A 19,241-nucleotide genomic window follows, 5' to 3' on the forward strand; every position below is an offset into this window, starting at 1 on the left:
AGACAACAATTTGAGCTCATCAACATCACTAGTAATGTGAAGAAAATGTCTATTTTCAGCACAAGTGTTTGATTCCAATACACATATAGCATGATCTTTCATCAATGGTTGCAGGGGCATAATATAAATATTATCATGCACATCATCATTCTCACAAGGAACATCAAGAAAATTATCTTGTGATAAAGGTAAATCAAGAGAAGGTTCCACTAATAGTTGCTCTAGAATAGCACCATTGGTGTAAAAATTCAGCACGTCAACAGAATGCTCACCTTCTGTGAGTGTAGTAGAACAAAATTTAGTACCTTTGGTCGCCTGCTCAGCTATGATGTGTGACAGCAATGGATGGCTCTTGTATTAAATTTGGTGCAGCAACCATGTCGTCTCCTGTTATGCCATTCGTGTCTTTCTCATATACTTGGTTGGTCTGCAAAATGTTAGACATAGAAGGGCATACAACAAGGGATGTATCCTCCAAAGAATGCACCTTATCTTCACAACTAGATACATGAATAAAAGTTTCTCCCATAAGGGTTTTCATGTCGTTCCATGTTCTAGGTTTATCAGATTCACACAACTTATCCCACCAAACTGATGCACTATCTGTTAAAATACTAGTGGCATTCTGAATTTTTCTCCATTCACACATACAACATTGTGAAAAAATATTATCAATTGCAAGTTCCCACTCAATGTATTTTTCAGCACATATACCATCATAAGTAGGTGGGGGGGATCGTTTAGAATGACCTGTTGGTTGAACTGTAGCTGTAGTGGTGTTGCTCTCATGCAACTTTGTAGTCTCAAAGCGGTGAGTGCTATAACCTGCCATTATTAGTAGCAAACAAGAAAACACACAAATATATATTTTCCTATAATCTACTAGGATGTGGTCAAGGGGTAAAGTCGCACACTCTCAAGCATCTTACCACGCGCTCTTATAAGTATTCTTACCAAAGCAACACAAGTGGTACAATCGGTGGCCGGTTCATGATACCTTTTGTAGCTTGAGTGTAACAATTGCAAGGTGAACCTGTACTAATTAGAAGTATGTGGAGCTTGGATAGGCACAATATGGTAGCAAGGATGAGCAATAATTCAATTCAGAAATTGCAAGACTGAAAAGTAGTCCCAAGCTAGTCTACATCACTGGCCTAAACTCGTATGAGACCTAGTTTAAGCAAGCAAAGGATACAACTCAGCAGAGGGACTAAAAAAGATGTAAGCACTTCTGATTTTTTTTCTTCCCTTCCCCTTTTTTGCTTTTGGGGTGTGGCTTTTTCTTTCTTTTTCTTTTTGCACCTCTTTGCCTTTTTCTTACTGATTTTTTTAATAGAAGAAAGTGCCACAAGAATTGTACAGGTACTGCCCACATAGACTCTTTAACTTTTCTCCACGTGCATAGGTAGAAAATCTTGCTGCTGTTTATTTTTTTGGCACATCTTTGTAACGATCCGACCCGAGATACCTGCTAAATAACTCTCTTGCGCTTTCGTCCTCGCTTCGCGCAAAAGGTTCGAACCGGAGTTATTAGCTTCCCAAGCCCAGTCTTTTAAGCTGGTCTAGTTCAGCTATGGGACTATCTCGGGATACTGTGCCGAAGCTACAGTACCGCCGAGCTACAGCCGAGTAGAACAAGAACAGGGGCCCTGGATCACTGTAAAAGGATAATCGACACATTTACAATGAACGATTCAGTTTCTCAATAGAAAACTAAACTCAAACAAAACCCCAAACCCTAATGAGGTAGTGGCTACTGATTATATGAGGTTTAGGGTGTGCATAACCCCCTGGACACATCCCTAATGGACACATCCGTGTGTACTTAACTGTTACTGGACTAACCACAACCACCAAGCAGTAATTTGATTAAGAGAAAGAAACAATATGTTTTCTTAATTAAAGATAGAGTATGTTATGTTGGCTAAAAGAGAAATGGACATTTTAGTTAGATCATAATAAATAAAAAATTGAACCTCAAAGAATATACAACACTCTTAACACTGAGCCACTTCAGATCAACGAAAGAAACAATTATGCATGTGCCTCTTCTCCACAACATCGTGATTGCAGAAACATGACAGGGCCACCAAATGATCAATGATGGGTTAATATTACACCTAAAGTACAAAGGGTTTTCTGCAGGCTGCAGCTATTGCAATTAGGCCTCAACCGATTGCCAGGATGACACATCTTAAGATGACCTAGCGATGGGCAGAAAGTACCCTTACAATTTATGAACTGCAGACTCTAGCCAAATCCCTCCAATTAAAGTCGCATTCCAATCATAAATGCAATCCTAATAACAGGAATTCAAGCGGACAACCCCAAATTAGAGAATTGCAATGCTACATCTACAAATTAGGGTAAAAACACACGGACCTCAACACTCCGTTCCGAAACATTGGGCGCAACATCGATTCTGGACTTTGTTCGTGCAGGGATCAGGGTTTGTCTAAAATAGAAAATGAACACTAATTGGCGGATCAGGGATTCAGGGGTTCGAGGTGGGACGGGCGACGAGGGAGGGGGGGGATCAAGGAACGAACCTACCATAGCACCCGGTGAGCGATGGGCAGTAGCTGAGGTGGGGACGACTTCACCTGCGCTTCCGTGGATCCGTCCTTCCTAATCCATGAGGCTTGGAGGAATCATCCGCTCGCAGCCGGGGCCGCTGCCTTGGCCTCCTGGGCGGGGAAGTCAGTTGCGGCGCGTGGCCTCGCCATGGCATCACGCATGCGAATATGAGAAGAGGAATTGATGGAGGATTCAGATCAGGACGGGAGAGGGAGATGAGAGTGTGGGTGGCACGGGTCCGGTTAGGGAGGACCGAATGAGGGAGGAGGGCGGCGGGGCGGCAGCGTTTGGTAGGCGGCACACAGGAAGGAGAAGCAAAGGGGGCGGCGGTGCACAGGAAGGAGAAGCGAAGGGATTAGGGTTGAGAGGGAGGAGCCAGCAGAGAGGTGGCGTGGGGAAGGAGGCCCGGCGCTTGAGGCTTGGAGGCGGCGGGGGCCTGTTTTGGGCCAGGTGAAAGGCCGTGGTGGCACAGGGCCAGGTTGTGTGTATACTTTTTCTATTTTAGCTGTTTAGATCCAAATAGTGACGTGATTTGAGAAAGCACGTCACTAATCAATTGCGATATTAGTGACGTGTCTCAACGAAAGCCATCACCAATGATATGTTACCTGTCATTAGTGACGCGTATAATCTAGACACGTCACTGATATATCAATATTAGATGTATGGTGATGATATTAGTGACGTGTTGTAAATTTCACCGTCACCAATATTAAATAAGTGACGTGGTTATTTTTCACGTCACTAATATATGTGTCACTTTTCTTTGTTTTTTACGTAGTGTAGGATGGCCTGAAGCGGACGACGGAGTTCGGGGGCAGCACGCAGGGCCCTCCGTCCACCGAGATGTGCCGCCTGGCCAGGAAAGGCGACCTAGCAGCGGCCTGAGCGAGGTAATGGTCGCCCTGGAATAACGCTCACCAAGTGATGAATTGCCTGTTTGGCGTTTGCAGGTAGCTGATTATTACAAGTCTGAGGCATATTGAACTACTGCTATATTGTGCATGACCAGCAGCTCGCTATTGCCTTTCTGCTGTGCTCCCCTGTCCTAATATAGGCACAAGAACGCGATCAGGCTCGTACAGCGCGGTGGTTAGCTGTGGCATCATGATTAGCAATGCTGACGCATGCATGAGCACCAGTCATTCGGTGGAAACAATATGTATGTCCAAACAAGTAAACAAAGCACTACATAACATAATGAAATGTGTGTGTAAGAGAAAAATATATACTGTACCATTTTCTTTCATTCGAATTGAGTCTTGAAGCTTTTTCATGGAAGAGATATGTTCACGTGGTTTTGAGAGAATATCTAAACTACAGTTTTTGGCCAGACTGCAGTTTACATAACAATAAAATCTGTGTAACCAAACGATCAAAAGTGTTCAAGACCAATGTCACACCCGGTTTTTAAAAGAAAACCGAATGCATAACTATATGTATGTTAAGATCAAGTTTCATACATATAGCGACGTCATAATAGAATAATGAACAACAATATCACGTAAAAGAGACTTACAACGAATAAAAGTCTATCAGAGATACACAGCTTTATCCTGGAAACGACGGCACCACACTTCACAGGCAATCGACCGGGGGTTGCGTGCACCTAGAACTCAGCAACATCTTCAGTTTTATTGCAACTTTCTCCTCTGAGCAGTGTGGTTATAGTAAGGGTGAGCACATATCGTACTCAGCAAGTATATTAGAAAAATAAATGACATGCAAGGCTTAAGCAAGGATATAGGCTGGCTGGATAAAGCGTAAGCATTTTAATTAATAGTTGAATATTAACAACATATTTACTAAGCTATGATTTGATCCAACCCGCATTTATGAAAAAGAAATATATGTCTGAAAATAAATAGCTTGGAACAATTAATAACTGAATTAATCAATGATTTCCATTAAGTAGACATGTGAGGGTCCGAGCCGCTTTTGACCGTGAGCACGACTGATATATAAATTTTCACTCTGCAGAGGTTGCACACTTTACCCACAAGTCGCGTAAAAGTTCCAAAGAGATTTAAACCCAACCACGCATGTGCTGATTAGGCACAATACCACACTTCCTTAGGTATGGCTGCATAGGGATGCTACGAGGCTTTTACAAAGACTCCCTAACAAGTAGTAGCCCGCTAAAGTTTCAGCCGCTAGGCGAGTGCACCCTCCCCCAAAGCGAGTGTACCCCGTAGGCGTAGCAACCCCTTTGGCAGGCCGAGTACCCCTCTTAAACCTAGTCCCCCCTCTTGCGCCTTTCGGTAAGCTACTATCATGCTAGAGAAATCTAATTAATCAACCAAGAACAGAGCCATGTAGTCCTTATGGTTGCGCTGTTTTCCCGGGTGGTCGCTCCATGGTTGATTCGAATCAAGTTCACAAATTCATCATATTGTTCCAAAAGAGTATAGAATATAGAATCATGTCTCAAGTAGCATTATTGTAAACCACCCATAATCATTGTTCAGCAACTAAGCAAACTACCCAAAAGATTTTAATAAAAGAACCCGGCTATTCAACGACAAAGATAATCAAATAGGACAATAGGTACCCATCAATATTAATGCATGCAAGCTTAAAATAAATGTTATTAGGACAGAAATATGATCAAGGAATATACTTGCCTTAAATCCAGATAATAACTGCTAAGAGCCTTCAACTCTTGCTCTTGCAACTCTTCATCTTCAGAGCTCTCGAACTGCGTTCCTTTCTACTCACAATAAGCATTGGCACAAACATACAAGAAATAAGCAAACAAGCACAACTAAGCAAACAGCACTAAACAGAAGAAAAACATCAAAAGAACACAGTCGAACCTACGATCACGAGAGCGCAAGAAAAGCTTAAAACAAAGCTACAGTTGAAAAGATAGAGCTAACGGAAGATTTATGTTAAAACAAAAATAAACTATAAGCTGAATTTATTTTGAAACAAAAACTATGATACAACAACTCTAACTTGCGGCAGGGAGTTACCGAAGCAGCCGGAATCTCGCCGGGAAGGAGGCGCCGCTGGTCTGCTCGGAGACGGCGGCGGCGATCTGCACATAACCGTGGCTTCCGGTGACGATCCTTGTGGTGCAGGAAGGGCACGAGAGGAGGCAAATAAGGAAATTAAAGAGAGAAGAAGGAAATCAAGGAAAAGCTGTCGAGGTACTCACACATAGCCGGAAACGAGTGAGATGAGACGTTATGCAGGACGCTTGTGCTCGTGATTTCCCAGGGCCATGACAGCAGGCGAAGCGTAGGGCTCGGGCAGGAGGCCAGATCGCTGCAGACCTGGGCGATCGGCTCCAGCATGCAGTAGCACTGCGCCTGGAAGTCAGCGTTCTGCGCGAGATTGGTTGGGAGCGGATGCGCGCAGGGGGCAGCGCGCACAGCTGCAGCAGAAACGGCGCAGGGTCTTGGCTTCGTGCTCCTGCAATTCGACGAGAAGAAGGGGGCACAAGGTGCTCGTGATGTTCCTGGTGGCGGCACTCCAAGAAGGGCGGCGCAGGGGCCTTCCAGCGGCGCTGGGAAAGGTGGAGGGCAAGCAGGGAGTCGCAGGCACGCGAGACGAACCAGGGGCGGCGGCGCTCTGCTCTTCGAGATACTGGCGGCGGCGCAGGGCTACGCGAGAAGGGGGCGTGCGACTACAGGGGCGTGAGCAAGGCTGGGCGCTTGGCCCTTTTTTTTTTTGCACGTGTGTGTGGCAAGGGAAGGTGCTCGTGTACGGCTTGGACTCGGCCTTAAGTCCAGGTTGGACATGCGACAAGGAATATGGCTGATCGGCAAACTTCTTGAAACTGGGATGAATATTTTGAACGAGGGCTTAAAGGAGAAACGGGCCGACAAGGTTAAATTTGCTGTTCGACATTATGGACCGAAGAGAAAGTAAGACAGACTGAAATAAACAGCGTTGGGTTGGGTCGAGATTGATTTGGGTTGACGGGTAGAATTTGGGTCACGGAGAAAGTGTATAGAGAGAGGTAAGACAGACTGAAATAAAGATAGTTGGGTATAGGATTTAGAGATCATCGGAGCTGACGGTGATGACAAAACAGTATCACCAGAAAATACCGAAATCGAAATAAGATTTCATTTCGAGCGTGATCAATGTGAAAGATTAGAGAATAAGGGACTCGATGGGACAAAGCAAGTTGAATCCAGAAAGAAAAGGGAAAGGATTTTAGTCGTTTAGAATATATTTTCAAGCATAAAATAAATCTAGAGAAGTCCAGATAAATCTTTTAATCTATGAAAAATATATCCTGAAAATTCCAAGAAAAATCCTGGAGATAGTTTGGGACACGAGAAGTCCAAATAAAATACTTGAATCTCGTGAAAAAGATTCTAGAACTTTCTATTAAATGAATTTAGCTCTATAGAAAATGAGAATAATTTCCAAAAAAAATCTGAAAAATTCTCGAAATATGCAGAAGATGGATAATTATATCTAAAATTTTATTCACATCCCAAAATTGAAATTTTGAGGTGTGACAGAACTACCCCTTAAACAGAATCTCGTCCCGAGATTCGCAAAGTCTAAGGGTAAGCTGAAAGATCAGGATAAAGGGATTTTAATGAGAAGGAAAACACGACTGCGGTAGAGAGAAAGATTTGGCTTCAAGTCTTCTGTACTTGCCTTTCCTTCAGAACGATATGGCGGCATTGATAGAATAACGGAGGGATGGACAATGTCATTGCAGGCACAAGTCCCGCAAGACATCACCAGCAATTATTACAAGAAGTCAGATCAAGCAAACACAACAACAAGCATATCAAGCATCCTAAACTAGAGTTAGTCACACAAACACACAAATGAAGCTAACATTGTTATTAACACTATAGGGAGTCCTCCTAAGCAGGGGCTATCTCTTCAAGCTTCGACATTCTTGACAAGTGCATCTTCGATTCTTCTTTCTCGGGCGTAGTGATGTTCTATGCTTTGTAGTCTTCAACTCCTTAAGCTTACTACTCCTCACAATGAACTCGTAGCTTCATTCTTTAATTGAGTTGGGGAGCCCGTAGGTAAGGTGGCATGGTATGGACCATCTAATTATTTTGAACGAGCAGAAAAAGAGTAGAGAAGGTATTTTGGAGTCTCTTAATCAAGGGAAAGAATCCAAAGTGATAAAGAAGAGGTACAATGGGAAAGATGGATATAGTGAAAATAATATCAAGAGGACCTAGGCTTACAAAGACAAGTTGGAAATAAATACATCAAGGAGTAAGGGTAAGAAATATCACCAACAAATCAAAAGGAGGTTAGATGCATCGAGATAGAAGAAAATTATTCATCAAAGGAGATGCATGAGCGATATCAAGAAGTCATCAAGGACAGAAAAGAAAACAAAAGATAGGCAAGGATTTGGGGTCTAACAATTGCAAAACAAGAATGGCGCAAATGAAAAAAAATCAAGTGCGAAGGGTGAGTTATCAATGAGGAGTAAAAAAAAATCATCAAGGAGTGGAACAATTAATAACTGAATTAATCAATGATTTCCATTAAGTAGACATGTGAGGGTCCGAGCCGCTCTTGACTATGAGTACGACTGATATATCAGTTTTCACTCTACAGAGGTTGCACACTTTACACACAAGTCGCGTAAAAGTTCCAAAGAGCTTTAAACCCAACCACACATGTGCTGATCAGGCACAATACCACACTTATTTAGGTATGGCTGCATAGGGACGCTACGAGGCCTTTACAAAGATTCTCTAACAAGTTGTAGCTCGCTAAGGTTTCAGCCGCTAGGCGAGTGCACCCTTCCCCAAAGCGAGTGTACCCCGTAGGCGTACCAACCCCTTTGGCAAGCTGAGTACCCCTCTTAAATCTAGTCCCCTCTCTTGCGTCTTTCGGTAAGCTACTAGCAGGCTAGAGAAATCTAATTAATCAGCCAAAACCAGAGCCATGTAGTCCTTGTGGTTGCGCTGTTTTCCCGGGTGGTCGCTTCATAGTTGATTTTAATCAATTTCATAAATTCATCATATTGTTCCAAAAGAGTATAGAATATATAATCATGTCTCAAGTAGCATTATTATAAACCACCCATAATCATTGTTCAGCAACTAAGCAAACTACCCAAAAGATTTTAATAAAAGAACCCAGCTATTCAAGGACAAAGATAATCAAATAGGACAATAGGTACCCATCAATATTAATGCATGCAAACTTAAAATAAATGTTATTAGGATAGAAATATGATCAAGGAATATACTTGCTTTAAATCCAGATAATAACTGCTCAGAGTCTTCAACTCTTGCTCTTGCAACTCTTCATCTTCACAGCTCTCGAACTATGTTCCTATCTACTCGCAACAAGCATTGGTACAAACATACAAGAAACAAGCAAACAAGCACAACTAAGAAAAGAGCACTAAACAGAAGAAAAATATCAAAAGAACACAGTTGAGGCTACGATCGTGAGAGCACAAGAAAAACTTAAAACAGAGCTACAGTTGAAAAGATAGAGCTAACGGAAGATTTATGTTAAAACAAAAATAAACTATACACTACTAGAAAACATGCCATCGGTCCTGGCCAAAGGTACCAGCTACTGTTGCAGCCGGTACCGATGGGTACGATTGGTACCGGCTGTAACAGCAGCTGGTACCTTTAGCCATCGACCGACCTAGTGGAGGGCAATTGGCATCGGGTGGTGGTTCCAACCGGTTCCAATGCGTCACCATAGGAACCGGTCTGAACCACCACCCGGTACCAAATGAAGGCGGCGCTAAAGGCACCGGTTTATAGGAATAACCGGTTCCTATGGTAATGAAACGTGGCAGCTGTCAGGAGCTCGGGCCTAAGGCACCGGTTGGTGGCTTGACCTGGTGCTATTGAATTAATTTTAGCACCGGGTCATTGAAATCAACCAGTGCCTTTAGCCCGAGCCTGTAAATACCCCAGCCCCTCCCCCTCTCAAGCTTTTTTTTTAGAAAAAAGGTTAGTTATTTTTCTTTATAACTTAGCAATTAATTTTTAGAAACAATTATTACTTGATTTAGTTTATATATGTGATAATTATTTTTATTTGTAGCATCTTATTGTAGTTATATACGTTATCAATTTATTTGATATTTGAATACTATCAAATTATTGTATTTATATGTTTTTTCAATTTATTTGATAAGTGAATAGTATCTATTTATTATAGTTATATGTATTATCAATTATATAAATATATTGTTATAAATTGGTAGTATGAATGAACTATTTGTACAGTACAATGATGTATATAAATATATTGTGGACCCAGATGAGTCGACAATGGATGTACATGGCCGATTGGCGTTCAAAGGAGTTCATGGATGGCGTGCATGAATTCATAGAAGCGGCCGAGAAACACAAGTATGGCGGTTTCGTTCGTTGTCCATGCAAATTCTGTAAGAATGAGAAGGATTACTCATCATCAAGAACCATCCATAGTCACTTGTTCAATAGTGGTTTCATGCCGAACTACTATATTTGGACCAAGCATGGCGAAAGAGGAATTGTGCTAGATAATAATGTAGAAGAAGAGGACATGATTGCTGACTTTGCAGCCAATTATAATTCCTTTTTCAATGACACTGCAATGGGTGAGCCTGAAGAAGATACTGAAGGATACGTTGTAGAAGATGATCTTGGTCAGATGCTGCGTGAAGCTGAGGAAGATTGCGAAACAGAAAAGGAATCGAGAGATCTGAAGCGTATGTTGGAGAACTACAGAACATTGTTGTACCCTGATTGCAAACAAGACCAAAAAAAGTTGGGTACCACATTGGAATTACTGCAATGGAAGGCATCAAATGGTTTGTTTGACAAGGGATTCGAGGAGTTGCTGAAACTTATGAAAAACTTACTCCCTGAGGGTAACACCTTGCCGGAGATAACATACGAGGAAAAAAAATTTGTTTGTCCTTTAGGATTAGGGGCACAGAAGATACATGCTTGTCCTAATGACTGCATCCTATATCGAGGTGAGTATGAAAATTTGGATTCATGCCCTGTATGCAACGCATGCCGGTATAAGATCCCTCGAGATGATCCAGGCGACGTTGAGGGGATGCGTGTCAAGAAGAGGGTGCCTGCCAAGGTGATGTGGTATTTTCCTCTAATACCACGTCTGAAATGTTTGTTCATGAACAAAACGAATGCTAAATTGATGCGATGGCACAAAGAAGAACGTAAACAAGACAATATGTTGAGACACCCCACTGATGGGTCGCAGTGGAGAAAAGTGGACAGAACATTCCCAACATTTGCAAATGATGCGATGAATATAAGGTTCGGCTTAAGTACGGATGGCATGAATCCTTTCGGTGAGCAGAGCAGTGGCCATAGTACCTGGCCTGTGACACTTTGTATATACAACCTTCCTCCCTGGTTGTGTATGAAGCTGAAACCACTGATTGAGGATCTTCTATTATTGTGAAAAGATGAGGGTGTTCGTATGTGGGATGCGCACGCAGAGGATCATTTTAACCTGCGTGCATTGCTTTTCGTAACCACCAACGATTGGCCAGCACTAAGTAACCTCTCCGGACAATCCAATAAGGGTCATAGGGCATGCACTCATTGTTTAGAAGAAACCGACAGCATGTACCTCAAGCACTGTAGGAAGATCGTGTATATGGGTCATTGTCGATTTCTTCCGATCAAGCACCCATTAAGGAGGAGGCATGCTCACTACGATGGAAAGGCAGATCATCGTACCAAGCCTAGGCACCGTTGTGGGAAAATGGTGTTTGAAATGGTCAAAGATATAAAAGTAGTATTCGGAAAAGGACCCAACAGCAGATCAGTGCAGAGTGATGACGGAAGTGCACCTATGTGGAAGAAGCAGAGTATTTTTTGGGAGTTACCTTATTGGGAAGTCTTAGACGTCCGCCACGCAATTGATGTGACGCACCTAACAAAAAATCTTTGTGTGAACCTTCTAGGCTTCCTTGGTATCTACGGTAAGCCAAATGATACATTGGAAGCGCGGCAAGATCTTCAACATATGAAACAACGGGCCGCCCTACATCTAGAAAAAAGGGATAAAGGACGTCATTATCTAGGTCCTGCGTGCTACACTCTTAGTAAGGAAGAGAAGCAAAGTATGTTCGACAGTTTGAACAGTATCAAGGTCCCATCAGGCTACTCTTCGAATATAAAGAGGCTACTGAACATGAAAGAGAAGAAATTCGCACACGTAAAGTCCCATGACTATCACGTGTTGATGACGCAATTGATTCCAGTTGCACTTAGAGGTATTCTACCAGCTAATGTTCAAGCAACAATCATAAAGCTATGCGCATTTCTCAACACAATTTCTCAGAAGGCAATCGATCCATCGAGTTTAAGCAGGCTACAAGAGGATGTTGTCCAAAGTTTAGTTAGTCTTGAAATGATATTTCCTCCATCATTCTTCAATATTATGACGCATCTTCTAGTTCACCTGGTCAAAGAGATTGGTATTCTCGGTCCTGTTTTCCTTTATAATGTGTTCCCTTTTGGACGATACTTTGCAGTCCTAAAGAAATACGTTCGTAATCGGGCTCGTCCAGAAGGAAGCATTGCGAAGGGTTACGTCACAGAGGAGGTCATTGAATTTTGTGTTGACTATGTGGAACATATACATAATTTTATTATATATAAGTAAAAAATATAGAAGTGATTTTAAGATAAAATAAGAATATTTAAAAGTAAATTTAATCTTTTTATATCTTTTATTATAAAAATTAGTAATATGGGTGTTGAGAAGTAAATATAATTTTGTAAATAGTTTTTGAATGAAAACGGATATGGATAGTGTCGCATATTGTCGAATACGGATGTGGAATCAGATAGAGAAAACCAATGAAAATCGGATTCGGATGTATCCACTTTACTACCACATTAAATTCGAATACGGATACGGATATCCATATTGATGTTTAATCGAATACGGATATCGGATAATTCAGATATCTGCTATCCGTTTCCATCATTAGATAAGAAGATATCAGCACAATAAAGAAACCACATGCAGAGAGGCCAAGCCATCACGTGGGTGCGCAGGTGATTAAAGTAAAGAAGGTAAGTTCCAGCGTGGGATCCGAGCTTAGTCATGCATGCAGACCAATCTTTCCGCCGCCAAATCAGAGAAGCTTCAATAGCAAGGATTCTATAGAAGGGAAATTAGAATCTACGTATCTTAATATTAGTTTGTTTACATATTTCTTCTCTAGCAAGTTTGATGTGCCGTAGCCGGCTAGGTTGTCTTGGCTATAAATATGTACACCGTCCATTGTGGAAGAGTTTATCACGTCGATCAAAACAAAACACATCTACCTTTCCAGTACCTTTACCTTTTTGCCCTAGCAGTAGGAGTAATGTAGATCTTCGATGAGTTCTTTTGCAAGCTAGGCTGCATCGCCTCGATCTCCAGTTCGCCGTAAGTTACCGTCACTGGATATCCCAAATTTCAACTTCCGGGCGTATCGCTGTCGTTGAGTCTGGTTCTTATCCACTAGTTATCGAGTACCTTGGATCTTCAACTGGCGGCACATCGCTTCTGTCTGGATCTACGGTATTCACCAGCTATCGATTTTGTCCAGTCTAGTGAGCATGGTCATCTCTTACTAGATGTGGTAGAATCACAGTTATCCTAGCCTCGATTAAGATCACATCGGCTGATCCTACTTGAATATATCGTCTAGCTGTTCAGATTACTTTAATTAGCTTTATCTTGTTGAAATAGATGATAGACTGTTCTACAGCCTGTTGTATCTTAATCTTGGTTGCTTTCAAGTGCCACTAGAATCAAGTTCTGCTGTGATTAGATTTATCGGCTGGTGAAGTTCAGATTAACCTCTTGCTGGTATTATTTCTAGATTGCAACTTTCGGATGCATCACTAGCTGTCGTTTCATATAGAAAATACTGATAGTTATGTTAGTCGAAGTTTTATTGGTTTATGGCTCTACTCGTAGTGGATCAAGAGCTCAACGGCGCTCTATTTCCTATCGGATTTCTAGCCGATAGCTTTCGAGCTTTATTGTTATCAACTGGATAGATCTGTTCGGATAGCCGATGAACTGCTTATGTTCATCAGGATGCTGGAATTGGCCTCATGGATGATTATTCGTTTATTGCGCTTTATATGGCTACATCATCATCGCTGCCGTGCCAGGATCACTTCGGCCTGATCGGCCGATTGCTTTTGACTTCCGAAGAATCATCTTCACCTTGTCAGTTGAATGGTCAAACTGACTAGCACGCCATAGCACACCACACGCGCCGATCTGGGTTCGGTACGATAAAGCAAAGTAGATCTCCGCGGTCCTAGTGTACGTGGAACGCTGATATCCGTCCGGCGGGATTTTTGCGTCAACACGTGGAAGGGCTCATCCAGCAAGGCAGAGATGAGGCAATGAAAGAAGTTATCATGGGGACGATACAAGAAGCTTTCACGAGCACCGACCCCAAGATGGTGGAGCTAAGGACGGAGATGTTCATCCGGGCTAGCTTGCTGCCACAAGAGCAGATGTCGTAGGGTACCTCACAACCCCAAAGGTACCCAGCCGATGAGATCACGGAGCCAACACTTGGCATGCTACAGGTGCCAACACTTGGCATGCTACAGGTGCCCTCAGGCACGACGGGGAGGAAGAAGACTATGGCGCAGGGATTCGTACAGCCACCCGACCCTGAAGCCAGGTACCAGGGAAAGCCAATCCCGCCCGAGTATGCCTTGGTGGACATGGCATGGATGGCCGATGACTTTCGACAGTGATGAACTTGACTTTCCCACTGAAGAAGGAGCCACAATCATCGGCAGTGCTATCGGCTCTCGCGTGCTATGGAACAAGGCAGATATTGTCTTGGAAAAGCAGAAGCTGGCGTCAATAGCCTCGCAACTGTTGTTGTCTCCTCCGGGTGGCCCAAGTGACGACGACAATGACAACGATGGTGATGACAATGACGGTGATGGCAACAGCAATGCTGGCGCCCACGGCTACAGTCCTGGACATAGCCCGCCCCCTCCCAACACGAGCAAACCAGAAGGAGGTACAGGGGGTACAACAGGTAATGAAACCCTACCTCCAAGTAGCGGTCCAACGGGCACAAGGCAATGTCCTCCTATGCCTAAGAAGCCTCTAGCGCAAGATGAGGACAAACCCGCCCACCTCACTATCGAGGAATGGGCGGCGTTCAACATAGCAGAAGAGTTCAAGTCCTCAACGACGTTCAAAAGGTCTATATGCTAATAATGGCAACCCCACGTGGTCAATAGAGATGATGCTAACTGACTTTTCCACTCCTCCTTGTCTAAATTACAGGCCGCGAACACCACCATCAGTCTGGCCCCATACTCCGGATTGCCCCAACATCTTCGAGAATGGCAAGTTCATATTGCCCTCGGGCCAGCTGGTCTAGGACGAGCCGTGAGAGGTCTGGAGGTTCCATCTCTGGTACATGCATGCTACTCAGTTAGGAATGAAGGATTTCATTGTCAGCCCCCCCCCCAAGGAGTACTTCCACTTTGAAGATGATTGTTTATTCACCGTTGAATTCCACGACATGCATAGGCTGCTACGGCGCAAGGACCTCGACATCGCACAAGTCACCCTTTTTGCACTGTAAGTGATTATTGCATCGCTGAAGATATGCTCATTACGATCAAACTAACAATGCCATGACAACGACTTGTGCTTACAGGATGCAATCATATGTATGCAAGGAACTAGGGGAAAATATTATCTACCTATCTCCTATGCATATTACCCAAAGGGCCATTATTGGGTACGATGTATCGACACACACCCTAGCCAGGTGGATTTGGACAAGCTGCAAAGAATCAAAGTCCTAGCTAGAATGCAAAGCAAGATCAAGTACAGAAAAGGATAGTACATCTTACAAGCCATGAAGAAGATCCAGGGAAATGGGTGTATCCTTGCCGCACACCAATTCAAGCGGTTCAACGAAGAAGAAGGTAAATTTGAGATACTTACCCTAGCTAGTTGGTTCTCCCACTATTCATACTCAAGGACGAGCATTCGTTCAAGCATGGGGGGATGACTGGGTAAGTATTCTATGTTATCAAAAGTTCTAAGGAGCAAAAAGAAAGAAAAAAAGAAAGAAAGAAAGAGAAAAATAAAAAAATAAAAATGGAGAAAAAAAGAAAAATGAAAGAAAAAAATAGAAGAATAAAATGCTCCTTAGCTCTTTTTGGCTTCATTAATTTTCCAAGTTACTTTGAAGAATTATTCCATACTCAAATCTTCCAACCATGTGCAATCCGATAATGAGAACATCATTTGTGTCTCGGGATCATCCATTTGCCACTTGCACATGTCCACCTATCTAAATGTGTGTGTTTTATCTTCCTCCCTCTCCAACATTATTTTACAATGGCCTTTTGTAAGGATCACCGGGTGTCCGACCCTAGAGGGGGAGGGGGTGAATAGGGTCGCTAATCGCTTTCTATCCTAGGGCTCAATCTATTTGCATGAGATAAACCGTCTTCACTATCGGAGCTTCTCACCAAGAGGGGTCTCCTTCCCCGCACAAAGTGTCGTTGCCTCTCCACACCAAGTCGGAGGGTCACACGACGAGTACACAAGATGCTTGCCGCAGCAAGACTTTCACTCAAGCTAGTTCTCTCAAGAACTAAGCCTAATCAAGTACTAAGTACTCTAACAAGTGTGCTTAAGCCTATATGATGTACAATGAAGCTCTAAGGTGGTTGGAGATGTTCTTCAAGTGTAGCAGGCTTCAGCAACTCAAGCACACACCAAATGAGGCATGGGGTGGGATATATATAGCCCAACCCTCCAAACCTAGCCGTTAAGAAAAGCTGACAAATTTCCTTAGCGCCGGTTAATCCGACGCTCAGGAAAATCGTCATCGCCGGTTTAACCGGTGAGTGCATTTTCCCAGCAACTAGCCGTTACTGCTCCAACGGCTACTTGATCAATTGCACCGACGCTCTTGAATTCATCGTCGGTTTAACCGGTGTATGTAAGCTCATAAAACCCCCAAAAATGGAGTCTCTGGACAACTGCACCGACACTTGCCTTCAGGCATCGTCGGTTCAACCGACGCTAAACCCTAGGCTCCTCTTCTGGGTCCATTGCACCGACACCATCATTTTTCGCATCGTCGGTTCATCCGGTGCACTCTGCTGACTGAGTCTTCTCTGAACTCATTGCACCGGTGTATGAAATTTGCCTCACGTCGGTTTAACCGGTGAGTGCAAATTACCTCTGTCTTGGTCCTTTCGACCTGATTTCTTCGGGGTTTTGTATCTTTTCATCCCTTGGACCTATAAGCCTGATAATGATCATCTTAACACATATATTAGTCCAAGTGTTGTGTGTGTCATTAATCGCCAAAACATTATATTGAAATATGGCATGAGAGGCAATTTTCGCTACACCTTTTTGACTGGTCTCGGTAATTCCATTAGATCTCTCTTAGTTTGATAATATTTCAAGTATAATGTTTTGCTAGGATTGTTTTTACCTACCAAGCTCCACATAAGCCTTCCACTTTTATATATGAGTAGAATAGGTTGAAGACAATCTAATGTAGGCTTTAGCGACTTGATGAGATGAGTGTTTCCATGATCTTTTGCAAGAGAACCTCATTTATGTTTGATATGCATTCTTTTGAAAACTCTTCACGATGAAACATGGTAAAGATTTGAAGTTCGCTTAAGTTTGAGAGCATGGCATTTATTTATTATTGTGGCTTGTTCTTTAATTGCTAGTCAATCTTCCATAATGAAAAAGTAGCCGGTCACAACATGAACTTAAATGCTAAATACTTGGGAGAGCAATATGTCTTGTTATGTATGACTAAGTACAGAGAAGACATTGAGGGGCAACGCTGATTTCTTTATAAGCAAAGCTCCTGGACTTACTCGAGGACGAGCAAGGTTTAAGCATGGGGGGAATGTTGGCGCTCCTTAAGTACCCATTTTATCCCTTGTTTATCCTTGATAATGGAATGAATTTAATATTAAAATCACTAATTGTCCTAACCCCGGCCTAATTATTGGTCATTTTCACATTTGCACATATATTTTGGAGGAACTTCATTTTTGCAGGTTTTTGGCCTATTTTGGAGCATGAAATGACGAGGCCTGTGATCGAGCGCTAACACGGAGAAAGACGAAGGCCAGAGCCCAAAGAAAGGACCAAAGCCCATGTTGATTCGAAGCCCATTCATGCACATCCATCCTCCAAGAGAGCCCAAAGGACCAAGTCCACGAAGATGAGATCAAGATACTTCAGGATTAAGCAAAGCAAATGAAGATTTAAGGAAGGATTCCCTATCCTGTCTTTTCCTCGAAGATATCTCCAAGATAACGACGTCCAAAGGGATGCAATTGTGAAGGACATAAACTCTAAAAGATGCGAGGAGTCTACACGTGAAAGATGAGACCGAGGCGGACCCGAAAGAGGGTAGGCCGGACGGCCTAGGCCTATGAGCCAGCCGGCCTAGCCCGTTTCCGAGGCGGTTTGGCCTCCCCTTCGACCGGTGGCTTCCTCGACTCATAAATAGCTCGTACCTTATTCAACTCGCGGCATCCATCCACCCTGAACTCGACGAAAACCTAGGGCCAAGACCGGAGGGAGACGACGGCCGCCGTAAGTCTTCGAAGTTGTCTAGGAGATGGCTTAGGCCACCCCTAGCCGCCATGGCCTCCTTGCGTGGTTGTGCCATGGCGGAGTTCATGAGCTAGTTGGATTCATCGATGGGGTGCACACGGCGGTGATGATCTAAACAAATCTATTATGTGAGTAATGATAATCATGTCTTCCGAATCTATTAGCGATCATGTCTCTCCTTTTTTATTTCGTTCTTGCCTTGGGTGCGCTTATTCCTAGATATATTCTCGAGATAGATTGCATGGGGTGTTCTTGTAGCTATGGTGGCTAGGAGTTCATACCGGATCTACCCAAGGGGGTTCGACATGTCTAGCGTGCTTCGGGATGCTTTTGTCCAAAGGGAGCATCGTGACAGGGCGTGGCCTGAGTAGGGGGGTTCCCGAGGGGTTGGATTGGAGGTTTTGATTTAAAGATGCTATTGCTTGAGATGCATGATTTATTTGCTCATTAGCTTGAACTACAACTAGATGACGATAGGCCTAGTCATGTCTTTGGTTTTGCTATGGTTACACCTATGTTAATGGATGAGATCAATATTTACACAACACTCATATCTATCAAAGGTTTACTCTTTATGTGCAATTCATGCTTCATGTTAGGATAGATACGTTAGATTAGATTGAAAACCTTAGGTAGTTCTTTGTCCGTCAACGGATTGATAAACCTTGGGGGAGTACTCTAAGGGAAAAGCTACCATGATCCGTGCGCTTGCGGTACATAAATTGGGGCGCTAAGGAGTGTCAACAGCATCATGGGCCATTGGGATGTATTTTGCATCTATCCTCGGGATGGAAAGGTTGTCATATTCGACTCCTTGTGCAACATGAACAAGAAAGGGTACAAGGATTTTGAATTCTGTCTACGATAGTAAGTGACGACAGATTCTTTTATGCACTCAAAGTGTATATTAAATTTGTTGTTGACACTAGTGGTTGGCATACAGTGCTTACAGGAAATACATGGAAGACCCCGATTGCTATGATCGGAGGTCTGAGCATAAGAAGCAGAAGCATGGCACAAAATTGCGCATTAGGCGACAATTCCCGGTACGTATGAAG

At 43.1% G+C, this 19,241-nt stretch overlaps 1 long non-coding RNA gene across 2 annotated transcripts; it reads right to left on the reverse strand.

The window, feature by feature from the left end:
* Positions 1–3,875: 3,875 nt before the first annotated feature.
* On the reverse strand, positions 3,876–6,272 carry LOC120639794. 2 transcript variants are annotated; one of them, XR_005661668.1, is made up of 3 exons: positions 5,738–6,272; positions 5,553–5,617; positions 3,876–5,287 (listed from the first exon to the last, which is right to left on the reverse strand). It is a non-coding gene; the product is annotated as an uncharacterized LOC120639794 (long non-coding RNA). The 2 variants fall into 2 exon arrangements; XR_005661669.1 differs by having other exon boundaries at positions 5,553–5,648.
* Between the last annotated feature and the right edge of the window lie 12,969 nt (positions 6,273–19,241).

The sequence above is a fragment of the Panicum virgatum genome, chromosome 7K, assembly GCF_016808335.1.
Source record: "Panicum virgatum strain AP13 chromosome 7K, P.virgatum_v5, whole genome shotgun sequence".
NCBI lineage: Eukaryota > Viridiplantae > Streptophyta > Magnoliopsida > Poales > Poaceae > Panicum > Panicum virgatum.